Here is a 24,163-nt window from a genome sequence, read left to right on the forward strand (position 1 = left end):
AAATGTTTGCAAATTAATATGTTTAATGGGGAGCAGTCGTCCCTGATAAATCTGCAGACGCCGTGGCAACTCGTGATTGCACCGTCTTTGCCCCACCTTTAAGGATATAAAGGTCATGAATATGGATCAAATGGTCAATCATTATGGATGCATGCTGCCCCGGATATGTTTTCTTTTGACCTGGTTTTTCATTCATATTTAGCGGTAGCCACCGGAGTGTGTGAGTTGTAAATCTGTTTGTAATGAAGTGGTTGTGATGTTGATGGAGGATACACTGTGCGCAGCAGCAGTGATTAGGAGCAGCGCCTGAGCTAATACTGCTTGATGATGGATTTTGAAATAATACAATGTTTTTTCTCTTTGATTGTCGCTGTATCTTCGTATCGAGGTCACTGGGGTTGTAAAAGTCTATTGATTACAGTATGTCATTCAAAAACTGCAAATCTGCAGATTTAAGAATAAAATGAGAAATTAAGATGGATGCACACATGAAAAAAAAAGGTATTGTTAAATTTATGAAACATCAGTTTTTCCTTGACAGCATCATGTTTTAGAGCATCACGGAGCTGTTAGTATAGTAACTCTGTCTGTACTGAAGCTTATACCTTTCTCTTTTTCTCCTGCAGGTGACGCCTGGTCAGCACGTCCCATAAGAGCCAAGGTGAGTTTGTCCGAACCATGCAATGAGAAGAGTGTGTGCTAGTGTGAGTGTGTAACTTTGAGACAACATACTGTACTGTAGTGACTAATGAAATGTCTTTATTGTAGGAGAAATAACCCAAAGTGTAGTGTGTAAGTGTAGTGGGTGCAGTTCTCCGAGCGCTCTGCTGGGTAGAGGTGAATATCCTACGGAAAGTCGTTTTCGGTTCGACGAGGAGATTGGCTTTTAATACTCGCTCAGGGTTCCTGGAAGCTATTATGTGATTACCGAAAATCCGATTCGCCTCCTTCTCATTTCCACAGAGAACAAGTAGTGCATCCAGACATTTCTGAAAAACTCCCAAAGGCAATGATGGGGTTGCTTCATTTTTAATGATGCTAATTGCTTACTTTTCCTACTAATTACTTACGGCCTAGTTGGGCATGATATGTGTATATAATGTTTGCTTGCTTTGAACGAAATATCATCAAATGAGAGCAATTCAAAGATGACTGGAGCCACTATAGTTGCACTGAATACGTGCTCTGTGCATGCATTTAATTTGCGAAAGGCTGGTAGTTCCAATTTGTGCATGACGACAACAAGAACAACAACAAAAAAAATAAGCCCATGATGTGATTAGTTTAGGAGCTTGTGGTGAAAAGAGCTTCCCAGCAAGCAGAAGCAGGAGGAGGAGATCAGCCAAGGAAGAGACTTCTTTATATAACTCTAAGAATTTTCCTGAGAAGCTGTGCTTGTGTCAGCGTTCTGTTCCCAATACTTAATATAAAATAGGCATCATCTGCTCGTGCCACATCAGCTCTGTTTCCATCAGCGATGTCATTTTTACATCATCAGCTGGGGAGACTTCAGTCTTGTTAAAGTGTATGGAGCAGAGCATTTTCGCTCACGTAGTGAAGTGTAATTTTCCAGCTTCGCTCTCGCGCTTTCATGTTCTTGATCTCCTGGTCTTGGCCTGTCTCCTAAGCCGGGAAGTACAGTACGACAAGAGTCGAGTGATTCAGTATAGTACGAAGTATTTAACCAGGTATTTGCGTACTCTTGTGAACGCAGAGTAAAGATTTAAAAGAAACGTAACATGCATGATCGGGCCTGAATAATGTCCTGGCTACTACTGCAGCCATGGCACAGATTTACAGAGAACTGATTCCAGAATATTTAAAGAATGATAACATCCATTGTCTGGTTTTCTGAATGATTATAAAACTATCATTTTTTGGATTGGTCCGGGCCATTTTATCATATAAATATAAATAAATAACCAGGACATCTGGCATAATGTATGTTTCGTTTTTTTTTTTTTTTTTTTACGAAACACCCTAGTCACATGCTGAACTCACCCACTCACTCATTCTCTACAGCGCTTACTATATCCTGTACACGTACGGGTCAATCCATCACAGGCTGCACAAGCACACACTCATTCACACACCACATGCAACTTGGAAAGGAATCACAAAGAACCTTTTTAACCTGCAAGGAGGAAACCGGAGTACCCTGAGGAAACACGGCAAGCACGAGGAGAACATGCACACGGACCCCCAGGCTGGAATCGAACCCTGACCCTGGTGGTGTGAGGCACAGTGCGAGCGATCCACTACACCGGCATTCTGCAAATTTTATATGAGATAATTATTACCTTTTAACAAGACTCCCATACCTCTCACGAATAGTAACTCCGATTCCACCCACCTAGCACCCGTGTTGCTAATTTAGTTTGGATCAAATGCTGCGTACGTGGAAAGTTAATTTAGAGATTGTTGCGCGTAAACACGTTTGCAGTTGTTGTTGTGCGAAGGATGATTAATCTATTTCCTGGCAAGGGATGATTGCAGACGTTCCAGCTCTGTTTGTGTATGAAGAGTAACCCGATGGTACTTAAGGGCTTATTGTGTCGGCTGTTTTTAATCAGAATGACTCCTGAGGGGCTTCTCTGAACAGAACCTGAATACATGGTGTGTATTAACAGATTCTGTGCGAGCTCTGATGGACGCACGCTGCTTTCTCTGCCCGCATTCAAATTGGGAGGAAGAGTGTGGGACCAGAGGTGATCTGGGACAGGTGTGTGTGTGTGTGTGTGTGTGTGTGTGTGTGTGTGTGTGTGTTTTCTGTAATGGAAAGACTGGTGAGTGGGGATGCTTGCTGTGTTGCTATGGTGAAGCTGTCCTTTTAATTTCAATGATATTGTGTGGGAGGTAACACACAGTGTTTGTGTGCATTAAGACTGAACCAAATTATTTCAATCGAAGCTAATGACCTGTAAGCTGAAAAAAACACCGCTGCTGATGCAATTCACCCGCTTCTCATTGGGCATTTGTTTCCTTTTTCGGTTTGTTTCATCTGCTCCTTTCTGTCCGGTTTGCTCATCGTCGTGTGCCGCCTGTGAAATAACACGTGTCTAGCACACGGGCTCCGTTTAGTCCTGATGGTATCTGCGTTTTTCATTTATTCTTAGCAGAAACAATGGTTTGAACACCAGCATGTTAAAAATAGCTTTGCGATGTGCGTAAGTCTCTCATCCATCAGTGTGAGATGTGCTTAATAGACACATGGTGTGAGCTGCATATAGTCGCTTCTCTTTTCATTACTGTTCCTGCTCTTCATAGATTTCTACTGAGATGAGAGCAACTGTACCCAAATCCTGCTGCATGTAGTTTCTGGTCAGTCATACTTACCTGCTTAATTGTGTCTTTGATTGGTTTAAGGTGTTGATCCTCTAGTAGTCTGTCTGTCTGTCTGTCTGTCTGTCTGTCTGTCTGTCTGTCCCTCTTTAACGTACAGCGATTTGCTTGTGTAAGTAAACCTGGTTTTATGATTCTCACTTGATTAAACATTCTAGTGAGAGATATGTTTGTATGCATGTGTGTGTGCATGTGTGTGTGCATGTGTGTGTGCATGCACGTGCATGTTTTTCCCCACCAAAAGTCACATCAAGTGGTCTGTAGTGTAGCAGCCAGGCATGAGTACTGAATTAGTAGGTTCCCTATAAACAGTGTGTGTGTTGTGTGTCAGATCATGTTAATGTGTGTGTGTGTGTGTGTGTGTAGATATATATAGAAGCTGGTGTGGAGAAGGAGGGTAAGTAGAGGAAGTGAGGGAAGAGTTGAGACAGAAAGAGTGTGTGCCATGTGAGGTGTGAAGGCTCATTGAGGCCGACAAGCTGCAGCATGTTTTTTTCCCTCTTTTCCTTTACATACACACACACACACACACACACACACACACATGTGCACGTGCACACGCTACCGTGGAAACAGTTTTTTGCTTACAGGTTGCAAATCTGAAGTGCTTCCTCTTCTGTTTATTGTCAAGAATTGATGGCTAGAACAGATTTTTATTTTATTTTTGTGTACACGTGAAGAAACTCTTGAAGAAACTCGCATTATATATTAATTCTTTGTCTGTAGAGAAACCTGCATGATCATGAGCTTTGTTTTCCGGAGGGAATATAATATGCATTTCATCATCCAGTAAGCCAGGCTGTGTTGTTGTGCATTTTGGAAGCAGATTTTCCAGCTGATATGATGCTTTTGCGGCTTTGTGTCGTGCTGAGCCCATGCTGGGAGTGATAATGGATAAAATGGGAAAAGCTAGTTAAAAACTGGGTAATAGCTGTCTTCCGTCTCTGTACAATGTGTATCATAGATCAGATAGGAAATGATGAAATGAATCGTTCTGACATAAATTCTACTCGTAAGGTGATATAATAGTATCGTTTATTTCATTTCTTTCCGAAACACATTACATCTGCGACAGTGAGTTAAAGATGAATGCCGCACTAGTTCTGCAGGTTTAAATGCCGATTAAAAAAAACCACTTTTCAGTTTTTGTTTCCTCCTTATTCGCTCAGTGTTTTTACGTAGACCTATAATAGAAAGTCAGATCCTCCGTAACAGATCTCTCTGGAGTATCTTTAAGGACCAGATGCTGTCCTGACACGGCTACCTTGCGAGCCCTTATGTTTACTCAGGTGAGAATTCCGTTACTGTTCAGTGTACGCCAGCACAATCAAAGCATCTTTTCATTCAAAATGAGAAAAAAAAAAAATGAAGAAATGAAGTGTTTTCATACCAGAGTATTGTGGAATTATAGATTCTGACTCAAGGACTTGATTTATCTCAGCACAGCTACAGTATGAGATTACACCTTACATTACAAATCACAGGTTTATATTAAAGACACACTGCCGTGTCAAAATGGGCAAATAATTGGACTACATCTAGAAAAGACTGAGGAGATTCGAAATTGGTATTTGATGGGAATTAATTTGTTTCATGGATTTCCCAAAACATTTAAATGAAAAAAAATAAAGATATATTTATTGGCTGTTTTGTGTTAAAAATGGGAACCCAAATTGGAAAAAATGATAGATTCTGCTGTTTTCTTTGAACTGCGTGTGTGTGTATCACTCTGAATCACACAAAAGGCTGCGCACATCATATCGATCTACTCCTTATCCTTTCAGCCCACCCATTAGGGATGCCATGTGTATGTGGAGCATTTAGGGCTGTGGGCTATGACAGACAGACATGGACCCTCTCGTTGTCTCTGATATTGACCTTGTCTTTGACTCTCTGCTAATAGGAAATGATTTTAAATTAAGCCTGCAGGCTTGAGGCCCCAAATGTTATTTGTGTATACTTGTGATCTGGATTAATATTTAATTAGTTTATCATTTATTTGTGGCTTTATGATAACCACTTTCACCAAAAAATCCTTTGTAGGTTAAACATAAATATAGTATCAGCATGCTATGTCCCATATTTGAGGACCAATTAATCATGTTTCATTTTTGATTTTCTCCCTCATTTAGTCGTGTCCAATTCCTCCCCGTCACTAGGGGGCTCCCACATTAAGGCTGCTACTACCACTCAGTCGGGAGAGCCGAAGACTGTCACGTGTTTCCTCCGAACCACGTGACGCCAGCCAACCGCATGTTTTCGAACTGCTCGCTCACGCACCGTTGAGGGCGGCGTAACACACTCGGAGGAAAGTGCTAGCCGCTCCTTCCACTTGCGTGAGCTCACAGACACCCCTGATTGGCTGTAGAGCCGTGATTAATGTGGGAGCACGAAGTACCTCTCATCCCTCCCCTCTGAGAGAGCTCGGCCAATCAGCTCTCTCTAGACCTCCGGCTGCGAGAGGTTACAGCATCACCCGGGAATCGAACTTGCGATCTCCGGATGAGAGGGCGAGCACTTTACCACTGCGCCACTCGGAGGCCAGTTTCATGTCCAATGTTAGGCCTGTGTTCAGACTGGCCGTACTCAGACAGTCAAGGCTCAGATTGTGGCCAATGTCTAAACCCACTTTGGTCCTCAGCTAAACTTAGCCTTCATGTGTCCACAATTTCAGCCCAAATCTCTCTAAATATTTGGGCAAATATTAAAGCATCTCAGAAAGTTCTGGATCTGGATTTCTTCACCGGTAGCTTGTGGTTGTTTTTTACATTTCCCATCCGTGTGTTTTGCACACCACCAATGTGGACCTGTGGTGGTATTAAGGTGGGTTGGAGCTGTATGACAAACACAGACCTCACAACCAGGCCTGTGTGAGATGCTCCTTTGAGGTAAAAGCTTCAAGTTGTAATGGCATGGGTTATAAACAAGAAAAAAAGGAAACTGCATTTCAGATACTTTCTTGAACTAAACATTCAGTCCGGCCCATTACAAGTATGTGAGTGCTAGAAGAAGTTCAGCTCAGAACATTGTTCAGTCCAGAACCTGACACACATCCTTGAACAGCATTGCAAGAACAGCTGGGAAGGAAAAACGTAACAGACATTGATTATTAATGAAGGTATTGATGGAAGAGTGTTGGGCATCTGCCATGCTTAAGACGCAATATAATAATAAAAATAATAGAACACTTTGAGGAAGGACAATACTGTTAGACTGTTGAGTAGTTATTATCCTCTGATTATGCAGGAATTTGCTGATATTGCGGGATACTTTATTGGGAGAAATACTGTACATGTCTGTTTTTAAGTAGAAAAGTGGGAAACAGTTACAGTACACTCACACTGATTGTAGAATTCAAACCTGTGTAATATTTTCATTTAATACCATACGGTGTATAGCTTAATTATAGAAGTGGTTCAGTTCATTCTGTGTATTCAATCTATTCATGTTTATTCCATTTAGAGCTAAGAGGATGAAAAACAGTATTTACCTACTGATTGGTTGATATACTTGCGAGTGTACTAGCTGGCATGCCAGAGTAAATAATTCAAGAATGGCACAGGCATATGGGCACCATGCTGATGGCTAAAGGTTCCTTTCAAACGATTTTGAATGCATGCCTTATAAAAACATTGCTTATGCTGTAAAGAGCAGTTGAGACTTTTTCACAGTGGTCTATGTGCACCAAAAGTATAAAAGCCCACCCAAGCTATTTGACAGAGAATATTTCCTGATTTTCCTTCCTGCAGTTCATAATCAGTAAAATAAGGCCAATCAGCTCAAGCACATGCCAGAGTAAGTCATACCAATCAGCCTGACTTGTGCTTCCTAAAGAGAACATTTTGTCTTTGCCTATCTTCGAAATTGGAGACCAAGTGTATTATTAGCGACTGAGTCAAGCCCATCTTGATAAAAAAAATAATAATTGGTGTACATTCCCGCAGATAAGCAACACTTGAATGTAATAGAGAGTGCAATTAGGAGCACTACGCCGGGGTGATTTTGAGCTCTAAGAACTTGGGGAGAGTGTGAGAGATCGCAGTTGGAGGCAGGTGAGTCAAGATCTTCAAACGTACGGATGAAGGGAAACAGCCTCATCAAATTATTCTTCAAAGGGCACTAGGAGACTTTATTAAAGGCTAATGTGCTAGATGTGAGCAGGGCACACTTTAAAGCAAGTGAATTTCTGTTGACTTTTCTGCTGAAATCTTATCATTAGCTGAATGTTATCATTACAGTGTGTCTGTAGTTATGAACCGTTTCTGTTTTCAAATACCGCTAAATGCAGGGTGCACTTTGCAAAGTGAAACTTTAATTAACATGGTGTATGATGTATGGGTATTTGCTGAACAAATGGCAGTTTTTAACTTGCAACTGCAACTATGCTGGGTGTTTAAGTCCACAAGTTGGTGAGAAGTTATCTGTGGATTTCCAAGGCTCAGGCGCTCCACATGCTGATCCTTAAAAAATCGATTGATAACTTGTGACTAATGTGTGGAAGAGACACAGCTGTCTGTGGAAACACAATCATTTCAGAACACCACTTGCACATCACAGCAAGTTCTCCCACTTAAAAAGATGAGAGGGGCCTGTAATTTTCATCATAGGTACTGTATACCTTAACTATGAGAGACGAAATAAGAAAAAAACAGAAAATCACATTGTAGGATTTTTAAAGAATTTATTTGCAAATTATGATGGAAAATAAGTATTTGGTCAATAACAAAATTTCATCTCAATACTTTGTTATATCCCCTTTGTTGGTAATGACAGAGATCAAACATTTTCTGTAAGTCTTCACAAGGTTTTCACACACTGTTGCTGTTATTTTGGCCCATTACCCCATGCAGATCTCCTCTAGAGCAGTGATGTCTTGAGGCTGTCGCTGGGCAACACAGACTATCAACTCCCTCCAAAGACTTTCTATGGGGTTGAGATCTGGAGACTGGCTAGGCCACTCCAGGACCTTAAAATGCTTTTTACGAAGCTACTCCTCCGGACTGTTTTTGGGATCATTGTCGTGCTGAAAGACCCAGCCACGTTTCATCTTCAATGCCCTTGCTGATTGAAGCAGGTTTTCACTCAAAATCTCACGATACATGGACCCATTTATTCTTTCCTTTACACGGATCATCGTCCTGATCCCTTTGCAGAAAAACAGCCCTAAAGCATGATGTTTCCACCCCCATGCTTCACAGTGGGTATGGTGTTCTTTGGATGAAACTCAGCATTCTTTCTCCTGCTTGTTTGGGAGTGACCAAATACTTACTTTACCAAGAAATTTACCAATTAATTACATCAAAATCCTACAATGTGATTTTCTGGATTTTTTTCTTATTTTGCCTCTGATAGTTGAGGTATACCTATGATGAAAATTACAGGCCTCTGTTTGCTGTAAGTGAGAGAACTTGCACAATTGAGGCTGACTAAATACTTTTTTGCCCCACTGTATTCAAGACAAGCAAATAGCCATAAAACACACATGTACTGTTTTAGGACGATAGTAATAATACTGGGTACTAATACTTTCTTAAAGGGAACAGTTTTTTGTTGGCATCAATTCCACATGGTGGTGGACACATTTCTTTTATATTCTGCATCGTGTCTGGATGATTTCATCACATAAGCGTGGGCAAATTGGGGGCATAAAGCTTTGCACTTGGTCAGCAATTGGAATTCAACAATGTTCGGTTAATACACAGGGGACCAATGTGAGGCAAAAAAAATTATAATTCCACACCATTACACCACCAGCAGTAGCCGGAACTGTAGACACAAGGCAGGTTGTGTCCATGGATTAAAGCTGTTGACGTCAAATTCTGACCCTACCATCTGTATGCCACAACAGAAATCATGATTCATCATACCAAGCAATGGTTTCAATCTGTTCAAACCTGCCAGTGTGCATGAGCCTGTGCCCACTATAGACTCAGATTCCTGTTCTTGGCTGGCAGGAGTGGAACCGGATGTGTGATTTTGCTGTTGCGGTCCATCTACCTCAAGTGCCACTCACCGATTGTTTTCTGCATCCTCTGTAAACACACAGTAGAAGCCGTTTTTGAAATATTCAATCATCTGGCCTTAAAAACCTTGCCATGGTCAAATTCACTATTACGTTTTTGTCCAGTCTAATGTTTGATCATTAACAATAAAACCTGACCTTTCATGATTTTGTGGTTGATTGAATAATTCTGTGAGTGAGCAGGTATTATACTGTTCCTGTTTTCTGTATTTCCCCATTTACCTGCCCAGAGTAGGAAGAATCTTTGGGAAATTCTGTTTCAGGACAGATGTTCAGAATAAAGTGTAAAAGGAGAAAAAAAATCTGCACCTTGGCAGATGTGCACAAAGTGTGATTCCGCAGCTAACCATTTTTCCTAGAAAAAGGTTCAAAGCATGTACACAATTTCATGCATGAGAATTATTACCACTCACATATGGGTGATTTCTCATCAGTTACCTTTCTCCTTAAATTCTGATGTTTGGATGTGATGATATCTATCGTGTCGATAATGGTGGCCATTAGCACAAGGTACATTAATAATTGACTTCGGTATCTCAAGATGTGAACAAGGAGAAGGAAGGCATTCTGAACACATCAGATTGATTTTGTATGCATTCCTTTCTTAGGAACATTAAATGTCTGATTTAAAAAAAAAAGAAAGAAAAAAAAGATGGAGAACCTCCTGGAGCACCCTTCTCAGTGTTGTCATGGAGACAGACTTAAGCTGTTCCTGTGATGCCAGTAATGTGTTAGCATCAATCCTCGCTTATGTGATTCCCATCCTCCATTTCACTCTAGTTCAATTTGCACTGTTAGAATTTAAAAGGGAAAGTTTAATACTGACCTTAATATCACACCACTTTTAAAGTGAGTAAATAGTGCATGGAACAGGACGAGTGGACAATTGATCTGGACTCCTGAATAATTGTGAAGATCTTTTAACTTCTGCATCAATAGGAATTTCTTTCAAATGTTATAGTAACCAAATAAAACGCTAGACTCCATAATTATTACCCTCCGAGTGAAAGTCGGCCAGTTTATACGCCTTCTGCAGAAGTGGGCAGTGAGCTGTACTCTGTGAACATGTCCCTCCAGTCTCAGCAGGGTTCATTACTCAAGTGTACGCAGAGTGAAATAGGAGGGCAGGACTGTTTGGCCTTTTGCACAGTGTGTGCACTGTTAACAAATTCTCTGCAGACAGGAATCAGTGACAGGAGATAAAGTGGAGGCAGTGGGAGAGTTTGCAAAAGTTCCTAGAGACTTGAGCCACGGGAATGGTTTTGTTTCAAGCCTCTTCTAATATTACTTCATGGGCATGAAAGATTTACCTTTATAGATCCAAAATGAACTTACTGGTATCTGTTTTCCCTGGCTTTTAAACTTTCCTCCTGCCTCCCAAAAACATGGCTACTGTAAATTTTCCCCAAGGTATAAATTTGTGTGTTTGTGTGTGTGTGTGTGTGTGTGTTTGTGTGTGTGTGGTGAACTGCCAAGGACGGGAGTCTGATCCAAGTTCTATCTTTAACTCAGTATTCCCAGGATAGTTCTCTAAACCCAGCGCTGGAGACGCATTAGAAACCTGTGCACCCTGTAGTCCGTAGATTTGAATCCTGATAGCGACCTAACCATGTGTACGAAGTTATTCTTGTTGGCCTTATACCCCAAGCTCTATAGCACTGAGTAATAGTAGTAGTTACTCCTGTTGTGGGGAAGGGATACCGAGCAAAATGATGATTTTAGTCATTGTCATGCAAAACATAACATAAAACATAAACTCCAAAACAAAGATAAAGATTCTCACTTTATTTATCTTGCAGGACATGCTCTCACATTATTGGTCTAATGTTGCTGTAGAGAATTTGGCATGAATTGTTTAATTATTGCCATCCTGACTCTGAATGTAAGATCTGCAGAATGCAGCATAACTTAACATTTCCACCAGAACAGGTGTGACGGTATTTTGCTTTTGTTCTTCTCCTTTCACTTTGAAGGTGATGACTTGTCCCCCATAATATGGGGTGCTGCAGCATGCACGTGTTATGTTACTGGTATATAACAATACAGTAGATAGGGAATGTGGCAGACTGTAGTGATTTTTTTGTGATATAGAGTAGAAAGGGGGCAGCACATGGTGTAGTGGTTAGCACTGTCGCCTTGCACCTCCAGGGTCCGGGTTCGGTTCCCGTCTCTATCTGCATATGTGCATGTTCTCTCCGTGCTTGGTGGGTTCCCTCCGGGTATTCCGGTTTCCTCCCACAGTTTAAAGACCTGCTGGTTAGTCCAATTGGCGTTCCCAAATTGCCCGTAGTGTGTGAGTGAGTGTGTGTGCCGGGGTGTACTCCGCCGTGTGCCCTAAGTCTTACGACCCTGAATACTGAATAAAGCGGTATAGACGGTGAGTGAGTGAGAGTATATTGGAGGTTACACCAGACTTCTGCACCGTAAGTATATTTGGTGAAAAGTTCCTTCTTGAATGTGTACAGATGAATAAATGACCAATACTTTCAATCCACTATAAACCAAAGTTCTTAGACTTTTTTTTTATTAAGATAGCTTACATAAAAGCAAAGTATTATAATGTGATCAATCCTCCAGTATCTTCCTTTAATCTTTGTGGCAAAAGCCTTCTCACACTGGAAAAGATCGCAATTTGAAAAGTCTCTCGGGGTGCCCGTGAGCCTTTGTTCATGACACATGGTTTGATAAAAAAAAAGAAAAGAAAATGCCTTGAGGACACATTGTGTCGGCTCTCAGCAGACCCTGCCTGCAGCACAGGGAGCAAAGCTCACTCAGCACTGCCCTTTTAATTGACAATTCTTCCCTCTAGACTTATTCATGCACCGTGGGGGGGTCTTTAGTCTCCGCACAGTAGCTATTCAGGGTTTAATTGAGATTTCATTATGGCTAGTTCACTATATTGATGAAGGTTTTGAACTCTATTGTCGCTTACATTTCCATCACATGCACATTTTTTTAAGTGTGTCTGAAACATACTGTATGACCTGGTGTAGAATAAAAGGACATTTAGACCCTTTTTTAAAATATTTAAAATAAAAAAAACGCTATAGAAAATGTAAAAAGTGTGGTTTTGTGATTTTAATGAATTTCTATCGAGATTATGTTTATGCTCATGTGCACGTGACGCTAAATGCAGTGTGGATTAAAACACTTTATTATGGAAATAAGTGAAGTCCTGGTGCGAGTCATGCTTCAAACAGCGCTCAGTGATCCGTCCACGTTGAGTGTGATTTGGGCTTAAGAGGATATATGGACCCGAATCATGCCAGCAAAAATGCATGCCCACTACAGAATAATAGAGCCAGCAGACCCCCTCACCGTAGGAGTCATGCACTCATGCCTGTGCCAGGCACTCACCCACTTGTCAAAAGTACGGTGGAAGATGACTCATCTGACTAAATGACTTTTTTTTTTTTTTCTTCTTCTCCCATTTCCACAGTTGTGCCCACACTGTTCTTGCTAATAGAATGATCACATCCTGTACTGGCAGGTTCAGTTGCCCATCTGCTTTTTTCTTACATATTACACTAAGGCATGCGCATCACAGTCATTATATATACACTTTCAACTACAATTTCCAACCCTGTTTACCAGTGTCATTCCTACTGATCTAAATGTTCCCAACTGTTGTTCTGTCTTCTGCCACCCTGCACCAATAATGTGCCCTCTTCCAAAGTCACTATGACCTCCCGCTCGTGCCATTTATTTGTTTATTTTAATTTTTTTCATTTATTTGGTCACCTATCAATGTGCTTATAGAAAAACATAACAATAAATAATGCTCATGATACAAGTTTAATGTTCATCATGATTCTTTTGTGTGGCAATTTCTTTATCTCCAGTGTAGTGATTAGAACAGTGGACTCGCACCTCCAGGGTCAAGGGTTCGATTCCTGCCTCCAGTCTGTGTGTGCATGGACTTTGCATTATTTTGTGCTTGGTGGGGGATTCCTCCGGGTATTCCAGCTTCCTCCCACAGTCCATGAACATGCAGAGTAGGTTAATTGGTAATTTATGTCTTTGCATTTGGTGGCTTAGTGGTTATCACTGTGGCCGTGCACCTCCAGGGTCAAGGGTTCGATTCCCACCTCAGGTCAGTGGGCATGGATATTGGATGTTTTTCCTGTGCCTGGTGGGTTTCCTCCTGATACTTTAGTTTCCTCCCACAATCCAAAGACATGCAGATTAGGCTAACTGCCGTTCCTAAATTGTGTGTATGTGAGTTTGCCTCGTGATGGATGCTGTTGTGGTCTAAAGTGGTCACAAACTGCCAGATAGCACAAAATCTGAATAGTAACGAAATAAAAATACTATTGAGCTGGCATATGTAAATTTGTGATATTTGTAGAATTGCAATACTGATCAATAATGATATAGTGTTGGGTCTTCCCTGGTGATTCCCATCCCTATGGGCCAGTATCTTAAAAGTACAGACTGGACATATAGAACCTTATAATTACAACTTATCTTATGGTTAACAGTTGACATCTTCCTTATGTAAGCCTGATCATTTTGTAATGTATCCAAATGATGAAGTGCTGATATTGCAAAAGCCTACACCATGAGAACAAAACAGAAATTTGTTCAAATGAATGTGTCAATCATACCACAGAATCACAAGTAGGGCTGCAACAACGAATCGATAAAATCAATAAATATCGATTACTAAAAGCGTTGGCAACGAATTCAATAATCAATTCATAATTTCAGAATCAGAGACATTTGATTATTTAAAAAAACGTAAAAAAAAGTTAAGCGCGGAGCGGAGTGAACACACTCTGTCTCGCGCACTGATGCTAGCAGAGGTCAGCGCCTCACAGACAGGGCGGAGCAAAAAGAAAAAACGAGCGGAAGTAAAGGAAAGATACATGTCGGAGGCTGCTGGGTCTTAGTGCTCGTCTCTTACTGGTATAATCACCATCCGTGCACGTGTGTACTGTTTACTATAACACTGTGACCACGTGTGTGTGCACGTAAAATGTCTTTTATTTTGTGTCTGTATGCGTGTGTGTACAGCGCGTGTGTAAAGTAAAAGCAAGGCTCATTAGAGGTTAAAAATCCATGTTCTCTCTCTGCTCAAGGCTTAGCCTGCTCTTTGGCTGCTGTGTGTGTGTGTGTGTGTGTGTCATTGGACATCGTGCCACACACACAAACACAGACCCCTCCTACTGCTTCTCTCTGCTCTACACAGAAACACTGATTCTTTTCAAAGGTAAAGTGCATGCTTATTTGTTTTATTTTTACTTTACAGCAGTGATTCCGTTAGTGTGTTTTTAAAAATTACGTTTTGAATACGAGCTGCTTCCGGAACGAATTATGCTCACAATCCAAGGTTCCACTGTATATATTTGGCAGATGTAAAGCATACATGTCTATGTTTTTTGTGTTAGTTCAAAGAAATTAATTCTTTTCCTTTTTTTTTAATTTTTTTTTATCCGATTAACTGGAAAAAAAAAATCAACAGATTAATCAATTATTAAAATTATCGTTATCCCTAATCACTAGTGTTACTATTAATATAAATTCTGTATGCGGTTTCTGACTACATTGTGTTGCATGATTATTAACAGGAGATTTGAGAAGAACCTAAAGGAAATGCAAATGGTCACAGGGAAAGCCTGGGAAGAAAAGACACACAGACAATAATGCAAAATTCGGACTAAGCTGGGCATCAGCAAGCTACAGTACTACTGTACTGTACTTCCTGTCCACTAAAAATTAAAAATAGTATTTACACAGTACTTTTATATTAATTGAATGAATATGAGCATGTAACTAGTGCTTACCGTTAGACAGACCGTTTAACTAAAGGGTCATTCGAACAGAATTTCGGTCAGCGTAGATGCGCTACACAACTCCAAATCCTGCATTTTAATTATAGGCCTATTTTCAGATTTCATAAAGCTCTGACCTTCAAATATTGTCAGTTAAAAAAAAAAAAGTGTGATTTGAATTCTCATAGAGTCGTAGACAATGGCCGAAGATCCCAATGCACACATGTAGCCGAGCGGTGATAATGGGCCTGTTTCATGCTGTTCCCCACTGCTCCTTAACATTCAGCACTGTCGTAGTCTGGACCTTTCTCCACCCCTTTCTCTCAAAAGGAAATCAATATTTTTTTTTGAATGAAGCAGAGGCTTTGGCATCTAGATGAAGAGGAGAGAACAATCGCTTATGGCCAAATCATTTTCTGTAATCAAACTGTCATGAAGTGCACTTTTTGTAACTCTGGCATCGATCTCACTCTGCACCGGCACTAACAGACGGATGATGCTTTCAGGTGTAGTTTTGAAAATGATTCTATTAAAAGTCCATATAAGCACTTGAGGTCGAGCTATTCTCTCTCTCTCTCTCTCTCTCTCTCTCTGCTTTTCTTTCTGTCTTCATTACTTTTTATATGTCTACTCTTTTTCACATCTCATGATAAGTCCAGAAGCTGCGGTATGCTGTTACGCCGAGTTTCCTCACAGATGGAATTTGAATTTGAATGGAATGTAAGAGTATCATTTTCCCTCCTAGACGTGCAGCTCCCAGCTCTCACATGCGGTTAAGGGACTCTGAGAGTGCACGGCTCGAAGCATATTATACAGTGAATGTTTTATGGCTGTGTTCATCTCTGTTAACATTATAAAAAAAATTGCAACGCTTGACTTTTTTTTTTTTTTTTTTTTGGCTTGTTAAAATACTTGCTTCGAAAGCTAGAGCTTTAAAACTCTCTAAAACATTATTGCCTGTGAAACTCCAGGACTAACACAAGCACATAATCATATAGAAATGGCTTACTGTATGTGGAATCCTTATACAGACTGTATGTGACAGTCGCAGCAGGGATGACGCCCCACTTGCCTGTATTCGATGTTGCACATTTGGTCCCTGTGTATCTTAGTTTTTTTGGCGAGTTTTAATTCTAGGCGGTTCTTGAGAGGATTTCCTGTCGGATTCCTTCATTTCGTGTAGTTTTCATCACTGCCAACGGCTCCTCTTTTTATTTCTGGATCCCAGGCTGTGCAGAACTCATAGTGTTAGAGCATAAACAATTACCCAGGGTGCACCACAGCACTGGCCTCCATTCCTCCCTATTGTCAGGAGATATAAAGTCGAGTGTGTGACATTCAGGAACACAAAGACACCCTGAATTTCACTCAGCCTTCTAAAGCCCAAGGCGTTTTTTCTCCCCACGTACCCTTTTATTTCACATGTTTTCCCACATTTCTCCACACTTCTCTTTCTTCTCTTTTATCTTACTGTTTGAATCCGAAACACTGCTTATATCACTATATTTGATTAGGAATTAACACAACAAATCATCATGGAATATTGACTTTGCTCTTGTGATATTTTAAAGCCCGAAGCATTAATGCAAGCAGGAAACTCAATACATACTGTACTGTATTATGTGTTTTTGTGTAAAAACAAACAAAAAATCATCTCATCACAACGCTTAGTATAACGCTTGGATACATCCTCAGACCAACAACAACGTGTTCATTCATCTTCCATACTGCTTATCCTGTACAGGGTCGAGAGGGGCCTGGAACCTATCCCAGGAGACCCAGGAGGCATTACTGGACAGGGTGCCAATCCATTGCAGGGCGCACACACTTACACGCACATCATTCACACGCTACAGGCAATTTGGGAACCACGAATCCTGTGGGAGGAAAGCGGAGGAAACCCTTTAAGTATGGGGAGAACTTGCAAACTCTATGCACAGAGACCAGAGGCGGGACTCGAACCCTGAACCTGGAGATGCAAGTCGATAGTGTTTTTACTTATGACTGTACATACACCAATGCGCCATAACATTAAAACCAATATCGTGTAAGTCCTACTGAAGCCCCTGGAGCAGCTCTGTCCCCTTCATGCATGATTTCAGAGGTCTTGTGGGGTCATAGCCCTCTGGGCCTGACTCCAGGGGCATGGCTCAACAAGACGCCTGGGATGCGGTGGTGTCTGGCGTCACTGGATCCATTGGATGCAGTGGGGTGCTGTGTGGGGCCTCCATGGATCAGACTTGTTTGTCTGGGATCTGGGGAATTTGGAGACCGGATCAGCAAACTTTGCCTGTTCCACTCCATACACTGCAGACTTTGGTGCATGAGATTTCGGATATCTTTCCATCATGGCCAGCATTGACTTTATTCACCAGTTTGTACTTCATTGGTTTTGCTGTGGGATCAGACTGGACAGACGAGACATATTGTCACCAGTTTATTGGTAAATAATTGGTGATCAATGATGTTCAGTTCACTTGCTGGTGTTTGTTGATGTTATGGCTTATCGGTGTACAAATGTACAGTAGTTGTCTTTCTGATCGTTCTCATGTCCCCCTGTGTTTATACTTCTGTCAGTCTTTCATTCTCAGTATATCTGACACTTTGTCACCCCAGTCGTCAAACTCATTTAAAAAACCTTACGTGGAAAGGGCACTTGATTGATGTCCCGCATGCATTATGATTGATGATTGATGTTTGAGTCACAGGCCACATTGATCCCAGCCCCATCTTCCCCCAATGAACCCATGTCTGAGAAAGAATGTTTTTTCTTTTTTTTTTTGATTTTTTATTCTGTACACTGTTGACTGACAGAATGCAATTGTGTTTAAATTCTTTTCATGATTATGATAAAAGAGAATAAGGTAAAAAAGGGAAGGGAGACAAAGTGAGCCTATCTGGTATTATGTGTGGTTAATGGGTAGTGACAGCTCTTAATAACTGTTTGTGTGTGTGCATGTGTGTGAGAGAGTGTTCTCCAAACTGGACCTGACAAGAGTCTAGGGTGTCTCTTTGCTGGCCATTTTACTTTGACTGATAGCTGTGATGGTTCGTTGAGTGGGAATGAAGACACATGATTGCCTGCTGCTGAAGGCTTCTCAAGATTTTTTTTTTATTATTATGAATTTATAATACATGTTTCTCTTTCATTGTGCAATTTTCTCTCACTAATTCACTCACTTACTCATTGTCCATACCGCTTTATCCTGTATACAGGGTCACAGGGGGCCTGCTGCTCATTCTAGAAGACTTAGGGCACGAGGCGGGGTACACCCTGGATGGGGTGCCAATCATTCGCAGGGCGCACACACACATACTCACCCACTTTCTACGAGTAATTTGGGCACGCCAATTAGCCTAACCTGCATGCCTTTGGACTGTGGGAGGAAACCGGAGTACCCGGAGGAAACCCCCCAAGCATGGGGAGAACATGCTCCACGCACATAGAGAGGGGAATCGAACCCGGGGGGAATTGAACTCGGCGCAAGGCAACAGTGTTACTCAACTCAACTGTGCCGCCTTGTGAAATATAGTCGAGTTAAATTGTGTTTTTTGTTGGTATGGTCAACTCCAATCTGATATCGCATTTAAGTCACATGATGTTTTGTTGCAGTTGTCATATTTGGTGTGAGCAAAGACACACACACACATTCCTCATTTTACATTTACTTATTTAAGATGTCCTTATTTGTAGCGCCTTTTTATCTCATAACACATATGAGTAGGTAAAGTTAGACTAAAGTTCTTTGCTTAATGGCCCAACAGTTGCAGTTTGGGTGACGCTGGGGTTTGAACCTACGCCCTTCTGGTCATTATTCCAATTAAGCAGTTTTAAATCCATCTCTTTAAAATTCTTCTTATTAAGTCTGAGACAAAAAGATAGTGTGTGCATGGTTAGCAGCAGCTGCAGGCTCCAGTGAACAAAAGCCTTGACCTAAGGTGCACTGAAAGTCATTCTTCTCCAGGAAAATGGAAATGTTTTGATGTTAAGAGTCAGATTATGACAACACATCCTGCATGGAAGTGCCAAAAGCCTGCACTCTCTGGGTTAAATTCACCCGCTCCCTGTCTTGCTTCCTCCACTACACCCCCCAACCCACCCTCTTAAATACTGTAGGCTACCGCACAACACCTCCCCCTCTCTCCCTCTCCCGTTCTTGTGTACACATTGTACTCTTTCACACTAAATACTCACTCTCACCGTTCTTTCATCCCGTTCCTTCCCTCCTTTGTACCCCTGGCTCTCTTTTCATAGGCGCCGCTCAGAGACTGATCTCCGGGCTAATGAAGTGCTATTTAAACCAAATCCTTCATTGTTAAATATTTATTCTTGCTTAATGAGAGAGATTATCTGTGAGCAGCTTTGCTTTACAGAAGATAAAAAGGCAGCAATAAACCTCTGTCGTGTGTGGATGACATCTTCTGACTTCTGTATTATAGTAAGGTTGTGTTAGGGTAAAGTGGAGCATTAAAAGTTTGGACGTCTCCTGTTTGCAAAACTCGTGAGCGGTTTAATTCACAGATAGTTCAAAAGTAATGAAATTTCCAAGGAGCTTCAGGATCAAAATGCAGAAGCATTTGTGAAGTGGGTTTTTTGTCCAGTTAAGACATCAGGTGCTTAAAGTTAGGATTAGAGACCGGGTTAGACCTGGAGAGTCCAGTGATCCTCCTAAACAAAGGATCGCTCTAACTCGGCTAAACCTTTGGGACTTCACGAAGAAATAATGTTCTTAAGAACTGGATCCAAGGTCCAACCAGATCTTGAAATAGATGGATCTGATTGTTTTAAAAAACTACATAGTGACTGTTGTAAGGGTTTATCTTAGACGCAGACACTCCAATCACATCCAATAACACACAATTTCAGGTTATTGCACAGGCAAGAATTCCTCGATGATATATAATATAAGAATGTAAACTACTTGATAACAAGCTGAATGATTAGATGTTTATAATCATTAGAGATTAAATGAACAAGTAGCTACAGAAAAACATCATAGCAATTAAAAATAGCTTGACTTAATGTGTTATTTAAATTGGTATAATTTAGTTAAATAATTGGTGACTCTAATGGAACCTAGTTAATATTCTGTGTTGGGAATATAACATCTATTTTTAATATTACAAAAAGCTAAATAGTCAATAACGTATTGAATGATAACATCGTGATAATTAAGATTATGAGCTGAATTTGTCTCTAATCAAAACAACCTAAGGTCATGAATTCGCAAAGATCTTTCCCCTTCATTTAGCTTTCAAGTCCGGGCTGTGACACAACACTGTTCTGCGTCCACCAAACATATTTCACAGCCTTTAAAAGGGCCCCTGTGTGTGTAAACTCATGCTGCCATTGTACAAACATTTTGCTGTACTTCAAATGATCTAAAGAACACGTTAAATCCTGCTGTCTAAAGGTTTAGGAGTTGTTCAAGGCTTGCAGAGAGGTTAGGTTTAAAGGCCCAAAATTTACTGGAAGATTTGTGTTAAAACATGATGGTGGCCAAACACTCGGGTGACCTTCAGCCAGATACAAGGAAGCTAGACCTAAGGGTCAGGAGTGAACTTCACGCACAACCAAACCAGCAGATAATCACGCTGCTTATGGCCAGCCGTTCAGGAATCCACGCTGTGAGCATGAGCAGACGCTCCGTCATGTTCCAGCACGTTTATCACTGATAAATCTTGTAGCCTTAGTACATGTACAAGTGTGTTCACCACTGCGCTGACAGGGAAACAGATTGTAAAAGAGAAACGCTGTGATTCTTGGATATTTTTTAATACAGTCATTCTCTGACCATTAAAAACACGCCAGAAGTATGCAAAGTTTGACCAGAAAGTGACAGGTTTGATCTTCTGACGTCAACACTGTATACAATGCTAAACCTACACTCATGTGTAAAAGTCAGGGCAAAAATGATCTGATGGAAAAAACAGAATCCAAATATTATACTTTTTTTGGGTCTTTTCTCTTTGGAATATTTAGAACAGCATGTGATAAAAACTTCATAATAACCCATAATAAATGTTACTATGGAGTAGGTACCATACAGTAGGTACAATGGTACCTGTACAATGGCTTATAGTACCATTGCAATGGTACTCAATTGCTTATAAAGTAAAGTATATGTGCCGCACCATGGTATATGGCTCTACCATGGTAAATAATTTGTATGTACGTAATGTTATGTATGTAACATTAATTAAATACCATAGTGCATGTTAAAACATACCATATTAGATATCTTCTGATCTTTCGTGCCACTGTGCTACCCAATAAGACCACGGAATTCACCAAAGTATTATGGTACATACCAAAGTACTAACACACTACCCTAACACTATCATGGTGTTCTCAAGTATGGTGGTCCATACAGTACCAAGTGAAATAGTTCCTATCCTATTACTCTATAATGTCCTATTGGTAATGGTAATATCTGAAGAAACACAGTACTACCATGGTATATTATGTATGGTAGTTGGCCATAGTAAACTGTTGTGGACATGGTGGCTTAGTGGGTAGCACCTCCGGTGTCCGTGTTCAATTCTTGCCTTTGGATATGTGTGAATGGAGTTTGCATGTTCTCCCCACGCTTGGTGGGTTTTCTCCCGCAGTCCAAAGAGATGCAGGTTAGGGTAATTATAATGCGTGTGTTAACCGAACGGAGGTCCTGCCACGGTTGTAAAATGGGAATAAATACAACGGTAATCATCTTTGGCCTTCATAGTCCCTAGTTGGACTACAAGGTTCTTAGATGGATGGATGGATAGATAGTAAACTATAGTACATACCATAGTAAAAACAATCCTATGGGAAATGTAGTTTGCTTAAAACGTGAGAAATTTAGCCGGAAATATATAGTACCTAGAGATTAGTAGAAGTCGCTAAAGGTCAGTCTCATGGCTTTATAAATGGCAGTGTATCAGGAACTAGCAGTGTAGTGTGTAAACCAGATATCCTGGCTGTCTGATAGCTATACAGTTTGCTGTCCTCACATTACCTGGATATGCTGTTTGCACCAGAGGGCATCTCACACCTCCTCTCCATCTCTAAAGCCGGGAAGACATTTCAGAGTGATGATGGCATCTAGCCCTCATACAGACCTTTCCCCGTGGGCCAGTAACAGAGCCCTGTGTGTCTGCCTGTTTCTGTCTGAGAGAATGGAACAGATACACAGGAATGGCGCATAAGAAACGTTGTAGCCAGGGGGGACTCTGAATTGGAAATTTGAGTGCTGTCTTGCTTTATTTTAGGATAATATTTCTGGAGGTATTCTCCTCTCCCGACTGTTGCATCTCCCCAGGCCGAACTGATTGTGCAGCGACTCAGTGGAGCAGCCTTCTAGGACCCTTATGCCACTGTGTGGCTACAAACAGCATTACACTTTTGCTCAAGTGGCCAGTTGTTTCTGTTATGCCCACCATGACAGAGTTGCTCTGACTCATCACACATTGCTCCTGAGAATAGGGAGGATAGGAACTGAGTATATCTGAGTGTGTTTAGCCAGGCGAAGTCTACGCCGCAGTTACTTTTGGGCAGCTGAAGCTAATCTGTTTAAATGGTGCCATGTACATGTGCTGAGCCAGCTCATTTTTTATCACCTCAATTCGTCATGCTCTGGTTTTTGGAGATCGGCTGTTGAAAATGTCTTATTAAAGAGAGTTGTGCTTAATGCTTCAGACTTGCGCCATATTCAAGACTTACAATTGGGATTTTCTTTATAAGAGACCTTGAAGCAACTCCTGGCGAAAACTTCATTTTTTTTCACATTATATAACTCCCATCTAGAGAATTTTTCTCTTCTTTCTCAAGGAATCTGATCTCTTAACTGTGTTTAAAGGTTGCAGAGTGCATCTCACTGAATCACACTCTCTGTTGTATTAACACACACATTGCATGCTAAAGATTCTGTACAACTTGAACACACAGACACTTACCACACAAACACACATGTATTTTTTCGGATCACTTCTGATAGCATGTATGGGGGATGATCATTAAGGGATAATAAGCAATTAAGTTATTTTTTTAAGAACTGCACACAGCTTTAACAGGCCGAGTCCTCGTGTTTGTGTCCATGTGTGTAATCCAGTGGAAAACTCAGCAGATGGTCCACTCTCATTTCCGTCTGTGGGGTCAGAGTTGCCTTGGTGTGTTGCCATGTTCTCAGGAGAAAGACTCAGGCAGGCTTCTACAGCAGCACCATGAAGGTTTGGAGACGGAAATTCATCTCAACCTACCTACTGAGGTTACTATATTTATCAGCTTTTAGTCAGAATGACATCCAGGGAGAAACAGAACTAAAATGAAGCGATGTAGATAATTTATCGCCATATCAGATCGTTTAGTTTTCAAGTTATGTGCACAAGTTATGTGCACCAGATGCTCTTCCTAACACAACCCTCCTATTTCTCTACAAGCTTGAGACTAGCACTGAAGTTGCTCTGCATGCTGGGTATTTGGACATTGGACATGTTAGCTGAGGTTAGCATAATATTGAGGCTTATTTTAGATTTGATGTACAGAGGAAAGCGTCTTTGTAAGGCGAGCAAATTTTTAAAATACATTTTAACTTGATAAACGTGCCAGGTCTTGATATACAAGTAGTACGCGAGCGTGTTGTCTGCCGAGCGCCACGTGATCACAGCTGAGCCAATTATTCTTCTTTCGCTCGTGATGTGGGATTGTGGGTAATCGTCTCTCATGCTCAGTCTCAGCGAGCATTACTATATGTCACTCGTATAGTCAACATCGATGCATGCACGCGTGCCTTGAATTTTATTTGAAGTGGCATTGAATAAAGATTGTCAAACTTCTATTTGTAGTTAGTTGTGTGGTTTCTTATTTTTTATTTAATTTCTTTTATAATTAATGCTTCTGTCTTTCTGAGGAAGTCTAATTGGATTCTTTCATGAATTGAAACCCCTCAGGTATGTGGTGCTACATAGAGCATTTAGAGCTTCTGCAGACAGGCTTACTTATTACGCCTTTAGGTTGCTGAATGGAACACATTTTTCAGTGTATGTA

At 40.9% G+C, this 24,163-nt stretch overlaps 1 protein-coding gene across 3 annotated transcripts in view; it reads left to right on the top strand.

Moving 5' to 3' along the window:
• ndst2b (N-deacetylase/N-sulfotransferase (heparan glucosaminyl) 2b) overlaps window positions 1–24,163 on the top strand; it is a 55,264-nt gene that overhangs the window by 19,529 nt on the left and 11,572 nt on the right. Inside the window, exon 2 of one of the 3 annotated variants that reach the window (XM_053511303.1) lies at window positions 627–661. The gene's annotated coding sequence lies outside the window, so the exon portion shown is untranslated. Of the gene's footprint in view, window positions 1–626; window positions 662–23,236; window positions 23,385–24,163 lie in introns of those variants that run through there. The other 2 variants (XM_053511305.1, XM_053511304.1) reach the window with 2 other exon arrangements.

Source organism: Clarias gariepinus, chromosome 14, assembly GCF_024256425.1.
Source record: "Clarias gariepinus isolate MV-2021 ecotype Netherlands chromosome 14, CGAR_prim_01v2, whole genome shotgun sequence".
Taxonomy (NCBI): Eukaryota; Metazoa; Chordata; class Actinopteri; order Siluriformes; family Clariidae; genus Clarias; species Clarias gariepinus.